Source organism: Lactuca sativa, chromosome 6 (genome assembly GCF_002870075.4).
Source record: "Lactuca sativa cultivar Salinas chromosome 6, Lsat_Salinas_v11, whole genome shotgun sequence".
In the NCBI taxonomy this organism is placed as follows: Eukaryota; Viridiplantae; Streptophyta; class Magnoliopsida; order Asterales; family Asteraceae; genus Lactuca; species Lactuca sativa.
Window position 1 is genome coordinate 81,965,538 of NC_056628.2, and position 15,383 is coordinate 81,980,920.

Genomic DNA, 15,383 nt, shown 5'->3' on the forward strand with positions numbered 1-15,383 from the left:
TCAACCGCACACTCAACCGCACACTCTAACCGCACACTCAACCGCACACTCAACCACACACTCTAACCGCACACTCAACCGTACACACCAACCGCACACCTTCAAACTCCAACAGCACCCCTTCAAACTTCAACCACACACCTTTAAAGTTCCAACCGCACTCCTTCAAACTCCAACCGCACACCTTCAAAGTTCCAACCGCACTCCTTCAAACTCCAACCGCACACCTTCAAATTGATACTGAATTGGCTCTGATACCAATTGTAAGTCCCAAAAACTATGGATCCAAATCAGTGATCAATTAAGGCAAACAATCAAACAGAGTGTAGAAGGAGTAGAAGAAGAATTAATCCAAGCATGCACACATCTATTACGAATAAATGTCAGATACACCTTGGGAAAACACACACATACATCACTGACGTCTCTTTTCAACTGACACGGACACACTCTATTTATAGGACCACCATCCGCACACGTGTGTACAGCCGCACACGTGTGTACAGTTGCACACGCGTGTATGGCCGCACACAGAGTGTGTAGCCGCACACACGTGTGCAGCCGCACACACGTGTGCAGCCGCACACGCGTGTGCAGCCGCACACGCTCGCTAACATACTACAACCAACATAGCAAACCCAAAGAACCTACCAAGACATATACAAGATGATTGCCTAGCTCAAACCACAAATTTGTGACCTAACACAGTGAGAATCCACAATTCCTATTCCATCTTCTGAATTTCTCCTCGCGGGTAGTACTCAGCCATCAGCATTTCTTTCAAATCCGCCCATGACATAGAGTTGGCTACAGGTAGAGTCATGGCTTCTACATGTCCGTTCCACTAGGTGAGAGTTTGATCAACGAACGTGCATGCAGCAAAGTTCACCTTCATCTCCTCGGGGCACTCACATATCTCGAACACCGATTCCACCTTCTCAATCCATCTTTTCAGGGTTATCATTCCCCCATTTCCATTACAGGTTCGTGGCTTGGCATTGGTGAAATCTTTGTAGGAGCATGTCTTGGTAGGTCCTTGATTTATTCCGTTGTTCGAACTTCCAGCCCCTTGTCCATTGACTCCACCATTGTTCCCTTAGTGAATTTGTGCCATGGCTACGGTGACCGTAGCAGATACAACTGACTAGAATGCAGCTGAGTTGATTTCGGGTGGGGTTGGTCTAGGGTTTCCACGGGTTGGTCGTTGAGGCATCTTTTTGTCACGAAGTGGAAAGATGTTGAGTGTATAAATTTTGTGGGTTCGTAGACTTATGACTTGGTTTATATCATGTACTTAAGTAGTTTTGCATGTCAACATATAATCATAGAAGCATAGCACATAGCACATAACAGATAATAACATCACAAAAAAACACATATATTTTCCATTAATAATATCCGTACTTTGATACATGAAAATTTTCTCGAGAGAGCATACATATAGGATACAAATTCGGCAGCATAACGACTCTACGAGTAGTGTAATCACTCAAACATAGAGTCGGTGGTACATAGCATAGATCATAGTAGCATAATACTAAAGACGGATACGACTAGTCCTAGTCATGGTGGGATGTGCTAGGGGGTGGTACCGAGGAAGTGGACGCTCCCTGAAGGCGAGCCTCCTGTCGTTCCACATCTCGGTGTCGAGCCTCCCACCTCGTCTGCCTCATGTGGAACTCTCGGATAACCTCTCGCGTTTCTTGTTCTGGACGCTCAACTCTAGTCCGCATCTGGTGCATCTGATCGGTGGTGCTCTGAGTTAGGTCGCCAGTGTTCCGCAATCGTCTCACCATGACTAGGAGTGCGCGATCAGCCGGTCCTCCCTCCCTCAAGTCATAGAACTCGCGTGACATGTCGAACGGGGGTCGCTGTCCCTGCTGTCTGCTCCACCTCCAAAGGTCGATACCCCAGGGGGTGTAGGACCAGTAGGGCCCATCCGATAAGCGGGCACCCTAATCGGGTAAAGGGGTTGATGACTTCGGACTTCGCGTCGGAATCACCGTCTTTGCCATCGCTAGGTTCCTCCTCGAGGTCTTCTTCGAATTCCTCCTCTTCCAGGTCCACCACTAGCTTTGCAGGTCCACCCTCAACTTCCGCCTTGGGTTCCCCTACAGATTCCTCCTCGAGGTCTTCTTTAGGTTCCTCTTTAGACTCCTCCAACCAACCGTTATTCCCCTAATTAGGGAAATACGGATCTCCAGGGTGATGGAAACCGGCCATGTTGTCTGCGAGAGTGTATAAATATGCTAATATTATTCCTAAGATGTTTTTAATTATTGTATAAATTGAGTGTGATGTTCTCTTCGTGGTAATAAATGGGTATGTTTTTAGGTTTACCGACCTTCACGATTTCCTTGGGGCATGTGATAGTTGCACCTCGGAGGAAATGTAGTTGATCAGGCTACATTCACCCCTTAATACTACTATGAACAGTCCCGACTTAACCGAGATGTCAGCATCATCTTATTTGATTTGGTATTATGTTATTTTTTGTAACATACACGTTTTGAAATCGTATTTTAGAATGAATAATATTGTGAAATACTATGTGAAATTGAGTATTGAATTATAACAGATAGTTTTACTAGAAATGAAGTAAAACTATGTTTAGAATCACTCATAAAACATTAGAAGTCTTATGAATTTCAAATTAAAAACCAAATAGTGAAATTTAGCAAAAATATAAAATTTGAAATAAGTAAAAAAAAATTATTGAGGGTTGCATATAATCTCGTTAAAAACATTTAGGCGAAAACCTCCTCAAAATACGAGTTATAACGAACAAGATATGACCAATCGAAGATCCGTGACAAATACGACAAACACTATGTCGTGTAAAAATTTAGTTTTCGATAAACTACTTTTTTAGCCTTAGTGATCTATATGAAAGTTGTAGAACTCATAAAAATAATGAACTTTCATTTAAAGAACTTTTAAATATGACTTCGTATGACAAAGTTATGACTTTTCTAAATTTCGGACTAGCAGTAGACAGCTAAAAACTCAACATAAAGATCGAGCAATATTTAGCCGACACAACCTAAACGAGAATCGAATGTCTCGTAAATACTAATACAACTGTAACACCCGTATTGACTACATTTATTTTACAACATTAGTTATGGAGTAATATATTTTGGTACGTCATAAAATAATATCTATTATATTTTACGAATATCACATGTTCAGATTTTATATAAATTTGGAATTTTATAATAATTATATTTTATGTATTTAACAAAATGGATTTGTTATCTCAATAAAAACAATTCATATATATATATATATATATATATATATATATATATATATATATATATATATATATATATATATATATATATATATATATATATATATATATATATATAAGCTTTAAAATCGAACACATTTTTATTGTTGAGGGGTAATATATGTAAAAGATTTAAGAAATGTAAATTGTTCAATTAATATATACACACCTAATTAATATATGCATACGTGTTGGATGGATGCAAAATCAGGGCCGGCCCTTAACATATGCCGGGTGTGCGACCGCACAGGGCCCGCATTGTTTGGGGGTCCGGTATATATATGAGATGTCGAAATTAAAGTAAACAAAAAATTGGTGGTTGACATGGTAAAGGCGCTTGACATTTATCAGTTAGTCACAAGATCAAAACTTGGCACAAGCAATTTTGTTTTTTATTTTTATTATAATTCTTCAACATTTCCTTTTAATTCAAGCGTAACAAACACGTCTATCCCATAAGAAATTATCTAAGTCAAACACATCTTTAATTAAATTAATATATAAGCCCAATTAAACTAAGTATATCACATAGAATTAGTATCTAACACAAACACGCATTTAATTACTATATATAAGTCCTTAGCCTCTTTTATTTATTTGTTGAGTTTGGGCAATTCAGCAGCAAAGGAAGACATAAGAAAAGGTTTGTTTTTTTTTTTCTCTAATGATAATATTTATAATTCATCATTATTAGTATTTTTTATAATCATTAGTATTTTTTTTCTAGTTTACATTGTTATTGGTATTGCTCATTCAACGTTTTGATATATTCAATTAGATTTCTAGAGTTCTTTTATCATAGTTTTAATTTTTATCGAGTATTTGGTTGATTATTGTTATTTTATTTTCAGAAATAATGCCTCCTAAGTATTTATCTGGTAGTCAAAAACGTAAAAAGAGAAAAAGAATTGAAGAATCAACAAAGGCTAATAGTGGTTCTCTAGATAAGTTTTTCCAAAAAAAACCTAAAGTTCCTTCTCAAAATCAAAATAATGATGATATTCCTGATAATTTGGGTGTTGATGTCGAAGGATATCAAATTAATGATGTTAATGTTGATAATGTTAATTTCGATGGAGATCGTGTTGATGTTGATGATGGTAATGACGATGGTGTTAACATTGAAGATGATGATGATGATGATGATGATGTTGATGATGATGATGTTAATGTTAATAGTAATAATGTTGATATATTCGATCCAAGAAATTGGGATGGACTAAGCACAGACATGGTGAAACGTTTGGTAGAGAAAGGTCCTAAAAGGGATAATACTATTGATAAGGGTCCACCTGATAGATTTTCTAGACGGTTTTCTGCAACTATGTATACTAAAACTCTGCCAAATAAACAGACATGTAACAAAGAATGGCTAGTATACTCGAAAGAGCTTGATAAAGTTTTTTGTTTTTGCTGTAAAATATTTAGAAAAGGGATCCCGAAAGGTCAATTAGATAGTGAAGGTTATACAGATTGGCAACATCTTAGTACAAGACTTAAAGAGCATGAAGTTGGTTTAGATCATCTCACAAATTTAGCTACTTGGTTTGAAATGCGTGAAAGATTGAAAGTTAATGAAACAATTGATAAAGTGGTGTATGATCAATTTAAGAAAGAAAGGGAGCATTGGAAACAAGTACTATTGAGGATTATTGCACTAGTGAAATATTTGGCTAAATATAATTTAGCATTTCGTGGAACAAATGAAAAATTATATCAAAAGAGTAATGGAAACTTTCTTGGAGCGATTGAGATGTTTGAAGAGCTTGACCTGGTTATGAAAGAGCATGTGCGTCGTATCAAAAATGATGAGATCCATGTACATTATCTTGGCCACAAGATCCAAAATGAGGTGATACTTTTACTAGCTGATGAAATTAAACGAGAAATCATTAAAAAAGTAAAGGAAGCAAAATATTACTCCATCATACTTGATTGTACCCCTGATACAAGTCACCAAGAACAAATGTCTTTGATAGTGAGGTATGTAAATTTCTCCTCCAATGATGTTACTGTTGAAGAATCTTTTTTAGGTTTTTTGAATGTCAATGATATCACTGGTAAAGGGCTCTTTGATATTACACACGATGAATTAAAATCTCTTGGTCTTGATATTGATGATATGCGGGGGCAAGGGTATGACAATGGATCAAACATGAGAGGAAAACATCAAGGAGTTCAAAAGAGATTTTTGGACATAAATTCTAGAGCATTTTATACTCCATGTGGTTGTCATAGTCTTAATCTTGCACTGTGTGACATCGCTAACAGTTGTAGTAAAGCTAGAGATTTTTTTGGAGTCATACAACGAGTATATACAATATTTTCCAATTCTACTAAGAGGTGGCAAATTCTGAAAGAGAATATCAAAGGTTTGACTCCAAAGTCATTGTCTGCCACTCGGTGGGAAAGTCGTGTTGATAGTGTGAAGGCTATTAGACAACAACTTCCGGATTTAAGAGAAGCTTTACTTGAAGTTGCGGAAAAAGACAACGATGCTAAAATCCAAAGTGAAGCTAAATCGCTAGCAAATAATGAGCTTGGTGGATTTGAGTTTTTGGTATCCATAGTCATTTGGTATCAAATATTGTACATGGTGAACTTAGTTAGCAAAAAATTACAATCAAAAGATATGCTTCTCGATGTTGCTATTAACGAAGTGAATATGCTAATTGAGTACTTCAAAGAGTTTAGAGAAACAGGGTTCTCCAAGGCAATTGATGATGTGAAGGAACTTTCTGTTGAAATGAATATTGATCCGGTATTCTCTCAAAAGCGGCCGGTTACTAGAAAAAAACAATTTGATGAGAATTCAAGTGATCAAGATGTTGTATTTTTAGCCGAGGAGAATTTTAAAGTTAATTACTTTTTATATATTGTTGATCAAGCGAGTGCTTCTCTTAAAACAAGATTTCAACAATACAAAGAGTATGAAAATATTTTTTGTCACAACTGGAAATTCTGTGTCATGTAATCTATACACTCAAGTCAATGTGAATCAAAAACTTAAGGACATGATTGACACCTATGATTATGACTTCAAAAACTTCAATCAAATACATTATACAAGTACTACAAATAGTCATCAAACAATTGGAGACCCTAGAAGTCCTTGTTTAAGTCCATTTTGGACTAGGACTTCCTTATTTGATCCAAATGGACCAATAAGCTTCCAATTAGACTATCATGGGCTTAGAACCCTAATTGGGCTCTAATTGGACCCACACTAATTTATTTCAACATTTTGGGCCATATTGGGCCTAGAATGAAATGAATTAAAAGCCTTGATACATGAATAACCTCAACTAGTCCAATAAAAATATAAAAATGCTACCACATTCTTTTAGACTAAAAACATACCCAAGGCTAACTCAAATATTGGGCTTAGGAGCAAAAGGCCCAAATTTCTTTTTTTTCTTCCAAATTCTCGGCCCAAGGCCCAAGTCCAAGAGGAAATGGAAGAGTTGACTATTTGCTTGCCACCTCATTAATACCCAACATGTTTCCATGCACCTTAGTCCATATCTCCATGCATATCACTTCAAAAGTCATCTCTTCTTCCTATCTCTCTCACTCTCGGCCATACTCACACACACACAATCACAAAAATCTCTCAAACTCTCTCAAGAACATCCCTCCCTCTCCACTTAAAATCTCGAGTTTTAGGAAGCATTCAAGAGGAAATTTCCACAAATTCTTCATCTAAGGTAAGATTATGCTTGGATCTATGATTTAGATTCTTTTTGTTAACAAAATCCTTTCCTAATCTAGGCAAAAATCGTGATCTTGCATCCTAGAACCATCTCAAACTCGAGATCTTCAAGAAAAGGGTGCTAAGGCCAAAAATCACCAAGTTTTCTCCCATCTTTTCTTAGCAAAACCGAACCCACACCCAAGGTGAGCTTCATACCCCCTATTTTCTGTTTTTATGAGTTTTGTGGGGGGGGGGGGGGGAATACAAGAGAATGTGTAGAGCTACATGCGTATTGTATGCTTTGTATGATTTCCATGCTTATATGTGTGCTTTTGTGTGATAAAATGTTGGATCTAGCCATAAAACCCCTCAAAACCGAGATATAACTTATGTTAAATGATTTTAGCATCAAATATATTTCTACATACAAAGTGTTTCAAGAAAAATGGCTAAGTGGTTTAGTAACAATTTTCTTTGGGCTAAAAACACAAATTTTGGGCCTAAAATGTGAAAAATACAAAATTAAGGGCCCAAATTGACATATCACGAATTCTGATGGATGAGGTGTGTCAAAACAGTTTCAATAAAACCATTTCTGGAAATATACTCATTTAGAGGATTAAAAACATAAATTTCAAGCTTAATGGGCTAAAAATGACATTTTCGGCCCAATGAGGCCCATTATGCGAGATTTTTTGTTTTGGAGGGCCAAAACTGTGTTTTTCTGTAAAACAGTGGACTATAAGTGTTCCAAGTCCTTTTCAAAGGTTTAAAATGCTTTATAAATTTAAAAAGGACCAAAGTTGCAAAAATTTTACAAATTGGGCCAAAATTGTCAAAATTGCGAAAAAGAAGGGTTATAACCGAGAAAACTGAAATTTCAGGGACTTAAACTGTTTTCTATGAAAAATATGCGGAAAAATATTAATTTCAATAATTTTTGGTGTTAAAATGTCAAGAAAATTGATTTAAGGACCAAACCGGAAATTATTTAAATAAAGGGGTGAAAAAGTAACTTTTACAAACAAGGAGGGCCTGAAAACAGAAAAATTACAAGGCTAATTCAATACATGCAAGTTGATCAAATGATGGCACCGCGACTATCGACGAAATACAATACATTACAATACCAAAAGTCGTTGTTAAACGAATTGGTTCGGTCTCGAACCAATAGAAATCCGCAACTACTAACACTACGACACTACGACACTACGATTAATACTAATAACGTTTGGTAATTCATTATACATGCGAGTGTGCACAGACGTCTACGCACCATCTTTGGGCCCCAAAAGTGTAAAATCTTGTTCGTTGAGCCTAGCTAGCCTAATGACCTGATCTTAAGGCCCGAAGACATTTATTTTACGAAGTGTGGGGTTTTACCGATCTGACACAACGTAAATGGACTTTCAATGGCTTGTATACTATTGGTCCCCAAGGGTCCTTTGGTATTGCTAGTAAAGTCTACATTTCATGCGAGGCGGGTCGGGGACCCCTCGTACATTTTTATCCCCAACCAGTTAATTGAGTCATCGAGGTCTTCGTGTCCTCTTTCTCTTCGGATGTGGGACTACACGTAGTCAGGGCGGTTGGATAACGTGATTAGTACGGACGACTCCTACGGGACCGTTAGTATAGCTATAAACTGGTCGTTTGTGTAATGCGTGTTTGTAGCAATTAATCATGCCCAAAAATAATCCAACGTCGCCTGGGAATGAGACTACTCTTTTTGCAATGGTTTCAACGTAACTTCATGGAATTCAAAGGATTAGGAAAACATCGGGTTTTCCTAGGGTTTTTCAATACATAACGGATTCGAAATGCATACAATTTTAATGAACAATTTTTACAAGTATAGAAACAAACAAGCATACCTATGGATCTCACAAACGTTTTCAAAAGCTTTTCTTTTCAGAAAATATCGGATTTTCTGGTGATTTTCAAACAATATAGACATTGGATTTCAAACATTACTTATGAACTCACCAACATTTCATATGTTGACGTTTTTCAAAATACTTGTATTCTCAGGGAACCAGTGATACAAAGGAAATAATATTCAGTGGTGGCCTACAGTTTATTTATGTACGAGTCGAACAATTTATTTTTGGGAATGTAATGTTTAAACAATGTATTTCATGTAAACGCTACTGGTTGTACTATATTAATGCATGGTGACGAATGTTGTTATGTTTCATATATATTCAATGTTATGGTATTCAATTGAGTCACAACAGCCCCCGGACGTTTCCACCGTCTGGTTCGGGGGTGTGACATTTTTGGTTTTTTGTTTCCAAAAAAAATGAAGGAATTTGATGACAAAGATCTCAAGTCATGTTGTCGCCGTCTTGAAGCCGCACTTAAGTCTGGTGAACAATCAGATATCGATTCTCATGAACTTTATATGGAGTTAAAGCTTCTTGACATGTTCTTACCGAGTGAAATTACGAGCCCTATTGATGTTTTAAAGTATATGAAAAAGTCGATTGTTTTCCCAATGCAATTATTGCCTACAAAATCTTGTTGACTATTCCCGTAATGGTCGCGTCTGCGGAAAGAAGTTTTTCAAAGCTAAAGTTGTTGAAGTCCTACCTAAGGTCCACAATGTCACAAGAAAGACTTAATGGATTGGCGATAATAGCTATTGAGAACGTTATATTGGAGACTATTGATTATGAAGAGTTGGTGAACAATTTTGCTTCCAAGAATGCTAGGAGAGTCTCGCGATTCATGTAGTTGTCTAAGATTATCTATTGTATGCTCGTTCTTTTCTTTTGCTTCATATTATAACAATTATGAAATAATTAATGAATTTTTGATATAAGTAAAAAATAAATATATATTTAGGGGCCCATTTTTTAGTTTCGCACCGGGCCCCTAAAATCAACGGATTGCTTATAAAGGATTGCTTAATAGCCAAGGAAAAATAAATAGTTAGCATAATATGTGTCATTAAATTGAGAAGTCAGTGCATTCATAATTAATATGGACGCATATGTGTTAGTTTGTGAGATGAGTAAGCTTTAACATAGTAATCAAAATTGTAGTATTAATATGAGCATCCTGTTTGAATATTGAAGATACCATTTTGAACATAATAAGAGATATTATGGCAGAAGACGCTTTCACTTTTATATAGCAAAAGGCCCATTTTTCTCAATAAATATCACGGTTTCAAGAACGAAACTCTATTATTGTAACGAAATGCTACACAAATTACTATTTTAACCCCCGGCTATTTTTAGGTGAGTTCAACATATATGAACAATTCTATGTTATGTGTTTATATGTGCTATGTGCTTTTTATTATTATTATTCCGGGTTATTTTCCCATGTTATTTTATTCGTTATTTTTATAGCAAAAGTAATACCTTTGACCATGTGATCAGTGAAAGGACTTAAATTCACATTGGTACTGGTACGTGGCCTCTGGCCATGTAGAGCATGTCTCCGTAAAAGAATGAGTTCTATTCTATGGCATTGGCAAATAGTTAGACAGGGCTATAAGCCTGAAATCTACCAAGATGTTAATAAGAAATCATTTGTCTTCTATGCCATTTGGGCCGAAGCTTTATTGATGTATATCAAGTATGGAAATTGTTATGTCTCATTGATTGTATACCTTTGAATCAAGTCATTGATTGATATGGAAAGCTTGACACATGATTCACATATGTCTTTGTTGTTCCTTTTTTCTCTTTGCTTCTGCCATATTGAAGTATATATATGACATAACATTATATTGTATCTATTATTGAACTCACTAAGCGTCACTGCTTACCTTATCAATATTTAACAATTGCAGGATATAAGTAATCAGTATGATCGTATACTGTTGGAATATTTAGAATAGTTTGTAATAGTACTTTTGTACTTCAACTTATGTTTGTATAAATTACAATATCTTGGGTGGTCATGTAATATATAACACTTTGTAATAGTCGGTTTGTATCCAGTAGTCTGTAACCTCTTTATCAATGTAAAATATTGTTTTTATGAATATGCAACTAGCATGTTTTTGAGTAACTATACTGTCAAGTATGAAAGTTTGGGTGTTTTCAGAAATACAAAATTTAGAGTCTTTCATTTTTCCTATATCTTACAAGTAGGGGTGTTTTATCGTTGTGCTTTATTCGTTTTGTTCAGAGTTGTTTTTGTCCCTCTTTGGTTTATAGTTGCATATCAATGTGTGGTTAGATATGCTAGTTCACTATAAACAGTGCTCTGATACCACCCTGTCATTCCCCCGAACCAGACGGCGGAAACGTCCGAGGGCTCGCATGACTTAAATTAAATATCATCACAATGAGTATACATGAATCATAACATAAACATCACCATGCATCAACATATTACAACCGAATTTGTTCACATCAAGTACATTGTTTTAACATTACAAATCCATTACATAAATTGTTTGATAATTTTCAAAGCACAACACCCTAACATACTTGGTACTACTCCTCAGCTTACCTTTTACCTGAGGTTACAAGTTATTTCGAAAACAGTCAACATATGGAATGTTGGTGAGTTCATAAGCAGGTTTGATATGGAAAATGTTTTGTGTAGTTTGAAAGAAAACAACCCAGAAAATCCGATATTTCCTGAAAAGACCAATGTTTATATAAAAGTGTAAAGATCCGTAAATATATGCATGATGATTTCTAAACGTGTATAGTTGAAAAAAAAAAACTTCGTATTAAAAGTACCAGTGAAAAATGTTGAACCTCCCCAGAAAACCCGATGTTTTCCGAAAATAAAAATATCATATAACGGTTCGAATTGTTATCCCATAACGTGAATGATTTTGATTTACCTTGATTACTTGATTTATATTGGATTTATTTATGTGAGTCGTGATAACCATGCATGATAATGACTAGTTTGTCAGTCTTGGCACTCTGGTGAACGCCAGAATTGATCTTAAGATTTTGTCACCTTAGACTGGCCGAGTCTAACTGTAGCGAACAACTGAGGTGTGGGGGAGTCACCACTATATAGATCTATCTACAAACTCTCGCTCTCCCTCCAGGAGACTTTGATTATAACTACAGACTACGACCGACATACGGTGGTGCCACCCATCATTACTCACTAAATCCCAATTGACTTTGATTACTATTGATTATCGACCTGTATTTGTTTACTTGGTTTGACGATCGGCCTAAAAAACGAGGAGAAGAGGATTACAAGATCCTTTTATCCCTGCGTATTACTTATGGCTATTGGTTATACGAAGGAAACGCTGGCCTATTTCGCATTTGATTTACTTGGACCTTACTAGCAATGCTAACGGGCCACTAAGGTCCAATAGCACTTAAAAGCCATTGAGGGTCCCTTAAATATGAAATTGGGTCATAGAAGGCCCAATAACATTATTTATTATCCCTTGGGCCCGAAAATCATGTTAATGGGTCACAAAGACCCAACAAGCATGATTGGAACTTTCAAGCCCAAAGATTTGAATGTTTACTTGTTTTAGGTGTAGTTTAATTGTTGGGAAGTTTGATTGGGTGGTTGTTAAATTCGCACCGGAACAAGGCCGGTCGGTTGTTTTTAACGATGTTTGGAAGTATACGTATTTTCATATTTACATTTTCATGAATGGTAGTTTGGTATTTTTATTTTAACTCAAATATCTTAAAAATAAAATAATTGACTCAAAATTCTTTGTTCGAACTTCTTTTTGCCCTTCTTTGGTAAAATTGACAGTTTTAGTCCTTTATATAAGAAAAAGACATTTTTAGCCCTTAAACCATTTTCTTGACACTTTTGACCCAAAGACTTGTCCAAGTGATGTTTTTAGCTCAAAACTTATTCTTTGGCAGTTTTAGCCCTTCCAGAAAAGTATTTTTCCGCCAAAGCCAAACTTTTGCAACTTTTACAATTTTGGCCCAAAATCCAAAAAGTTTACATTTTTTATCCTTGTTTGGAAAATACATCATTTTTACCCCTGAAATAATTTTTTTTACCCTTTTCTCCCCCTGTTTTGAGAAGTTTATCATTTCACTCCCTTGGAAGTTGAAATTTTCGCAAGTTATGGCTTAATGGGCCGAAAAGCCCAAAATTTGGCCCATTAAGCTACAATTTACACTTCTAGCTCTTAAAAGAGTATGATATCCATAAAAACATTTACCTTTACTGATTTGACTCTTTTAGTCCTTAAGAAACCATGAATGACAATCTTTCCCCAAACTTTTGCTTATTTGACAAAATAATCCAATAACGAGTCTTATGTTGTAACAAGTTTATTTTAACCCTTATATGGTAGATTTTTTAACTAGTTATGTGTAATACACCCTAGTTCACATATTTTTCACTTATGAGCTATAGATCTCGAAATATCTTTCATTTTTTGCACATATTTACCACATATACACATGAAATCACACATAGCACACAAATACACATAGATCTACACATTTTACTTGTATTCTCCCCCATAAAACATATGAAAACCGAAAATAGAGGGGTATGAACTCACATTTTCTTGTTGTTTTCGATTTAAAGAAGAAATGGAAGAAGTTTGATGCTATTTGCCTTACAAAGCTTCTTGAGAAGAATTTGGCTTAGATGGGTTCTAAGAAGCATGATCATGAACTTTCATGAGTTAGAAGGGAATTATAACAATCTCAAGAAGCTAAACCATGGATCTAAGCATTAACTTACCTAGAATGATGATTTTTGTGGAATAACCTCCTTGAAAAGCTCTTAATCTCGAAAATTTTGATGGAGAACTGAAGAGTGTTTTTTGAGAGTGTTTGGAGAGAATTTCTGAGGTGTGTGTGTTTTTCCTTTGTGTTATCTGCCAAAGAAGAATAGAGAGGGGAGAGGAGAGAGAGTGAAGTAATAGATGCTTGGAAGTATGAGATAATTGCATGGATATCCCAAGTATAATTGTGAGGTGGCATATAAAAGTCAACTCTTTCTCCCTAAGTTTTGTAGTTGGGCCGAGAGAGGTACAGGAAAGAAAGAATTTGGGGCCTTTTTGTGCTTAAATCCATATTATGGCCCATTGATGATTTTTCGGCCCAATTGGTCTTTAGAGATGGTTCACGGCCCAAAATAAATCAAAGAATGAGTTTTATGGTCCATTAGGACTAATTAGATTTGTTATGGCGCAATAAGGTCCATTAGGGTATTTTATTTCATTCTAGGCCCAATATGGCCCAAAATGTTAAAATAAATGGGAGTAGGTCCAATTTGATCCCATTTAATAGTTCTAAGCCCAAAATAGTCAATTTGGAGGCTTATTGGCCCATTAGGCTCAATAAGGAAATCCTAGTCTATAATGGGCTTAAATCAGGATTTCTAGGGTTTCCAACTTTTTGTTGACTGTTTGAAGTGCTTGCATAGAGTGTTTGATGGAAAATTTGTTGTTATTGAATAAGCATCATACATGCTTTCACATTTTTGGTTCACGAATGTTATCATTGTCGTGGTTACATGGCATAGAATTCCTAGTTGTGACATCATCCCCCTGTTAGAGGGAATTTGGTCTCGAAATTCTTTCTAAAGCTAGATTCGAGAATATGAGAATAGGTGAGGGTACTTATGCTTCATCTGGTCTTCGCGTTCCTATGTGAATTTCGGCCCACGCTTCACGCACCATACCTTCACAATCGGAATGCGACTTTGCTTAGTACGCTTCACCTCCTTGTCCATGATTTCGACTGGTTCTTCAACGAATAGGAGATCGTTGATATCGATTTCCTCAAGTGGAATGATGAGGGTTTCATCGGATAAACACTTTTTCAAATTGGAAACGTGGAACACGGGGTGTACACTGCTGAGCCCGGCAGGTAGTTGTAATCTGTAAGCCACTGCGCCGTTGGTATACCAGAAGGCCTAATGGTCATATGTGAACACTTCCAATAAGTTTGTTACCTAGACATGGACAAAAAGAAGATAGTTACTCAAATGTGAACATACCGAAAAATTAATTACCGTGATAAGTATTTTCCCCCTCATCGAAATCACCATATTCTTGAACCACATATATTGACGTTCAACTTATACGTATGGAAGTTATGCCAAACATCTAATCATATGAAGATTAATCACAAATCTGAACTTCAATTAACTATTTGAATCACCTGTATTCACTTTAATAACAATTCATTCGTTTTTAACACTTCGATACATGTCAACTTTATCGATTTCGATTTATCACCACACATAAAATTCGATAATCTTGAATTTCAAGGATCTTCCATAAACACCAACATTCAATTCCAAGAATCCTTTTTGGATCAAAAATTACATTTCAATCAAAACTTTATCATCTTCATCGACAACTTCATCTTCAACATAATTTTTTTCATTCAAACCAGAATCAATGACTCATGTAATTTGTTTTGGTTCAAATCATGAAATCGATAGAAAATTCTGAAT

The 15,383-nt window shown here is 35.8% G+C and overlaps 1 pseudogene; it reads left to right on the plus strand.

The window, feature by feature from the left end:
* Positions 1–4,151: 4,151 nt before the first annotated feature.
* Positions 4,152–9,725, plus strand: LOC111891212 (uncharacterized; annotated as a pseudogene).
* The last annotated feature ends 5,658 nt before the right edge of the window (positions 9,726–15,383 follow it).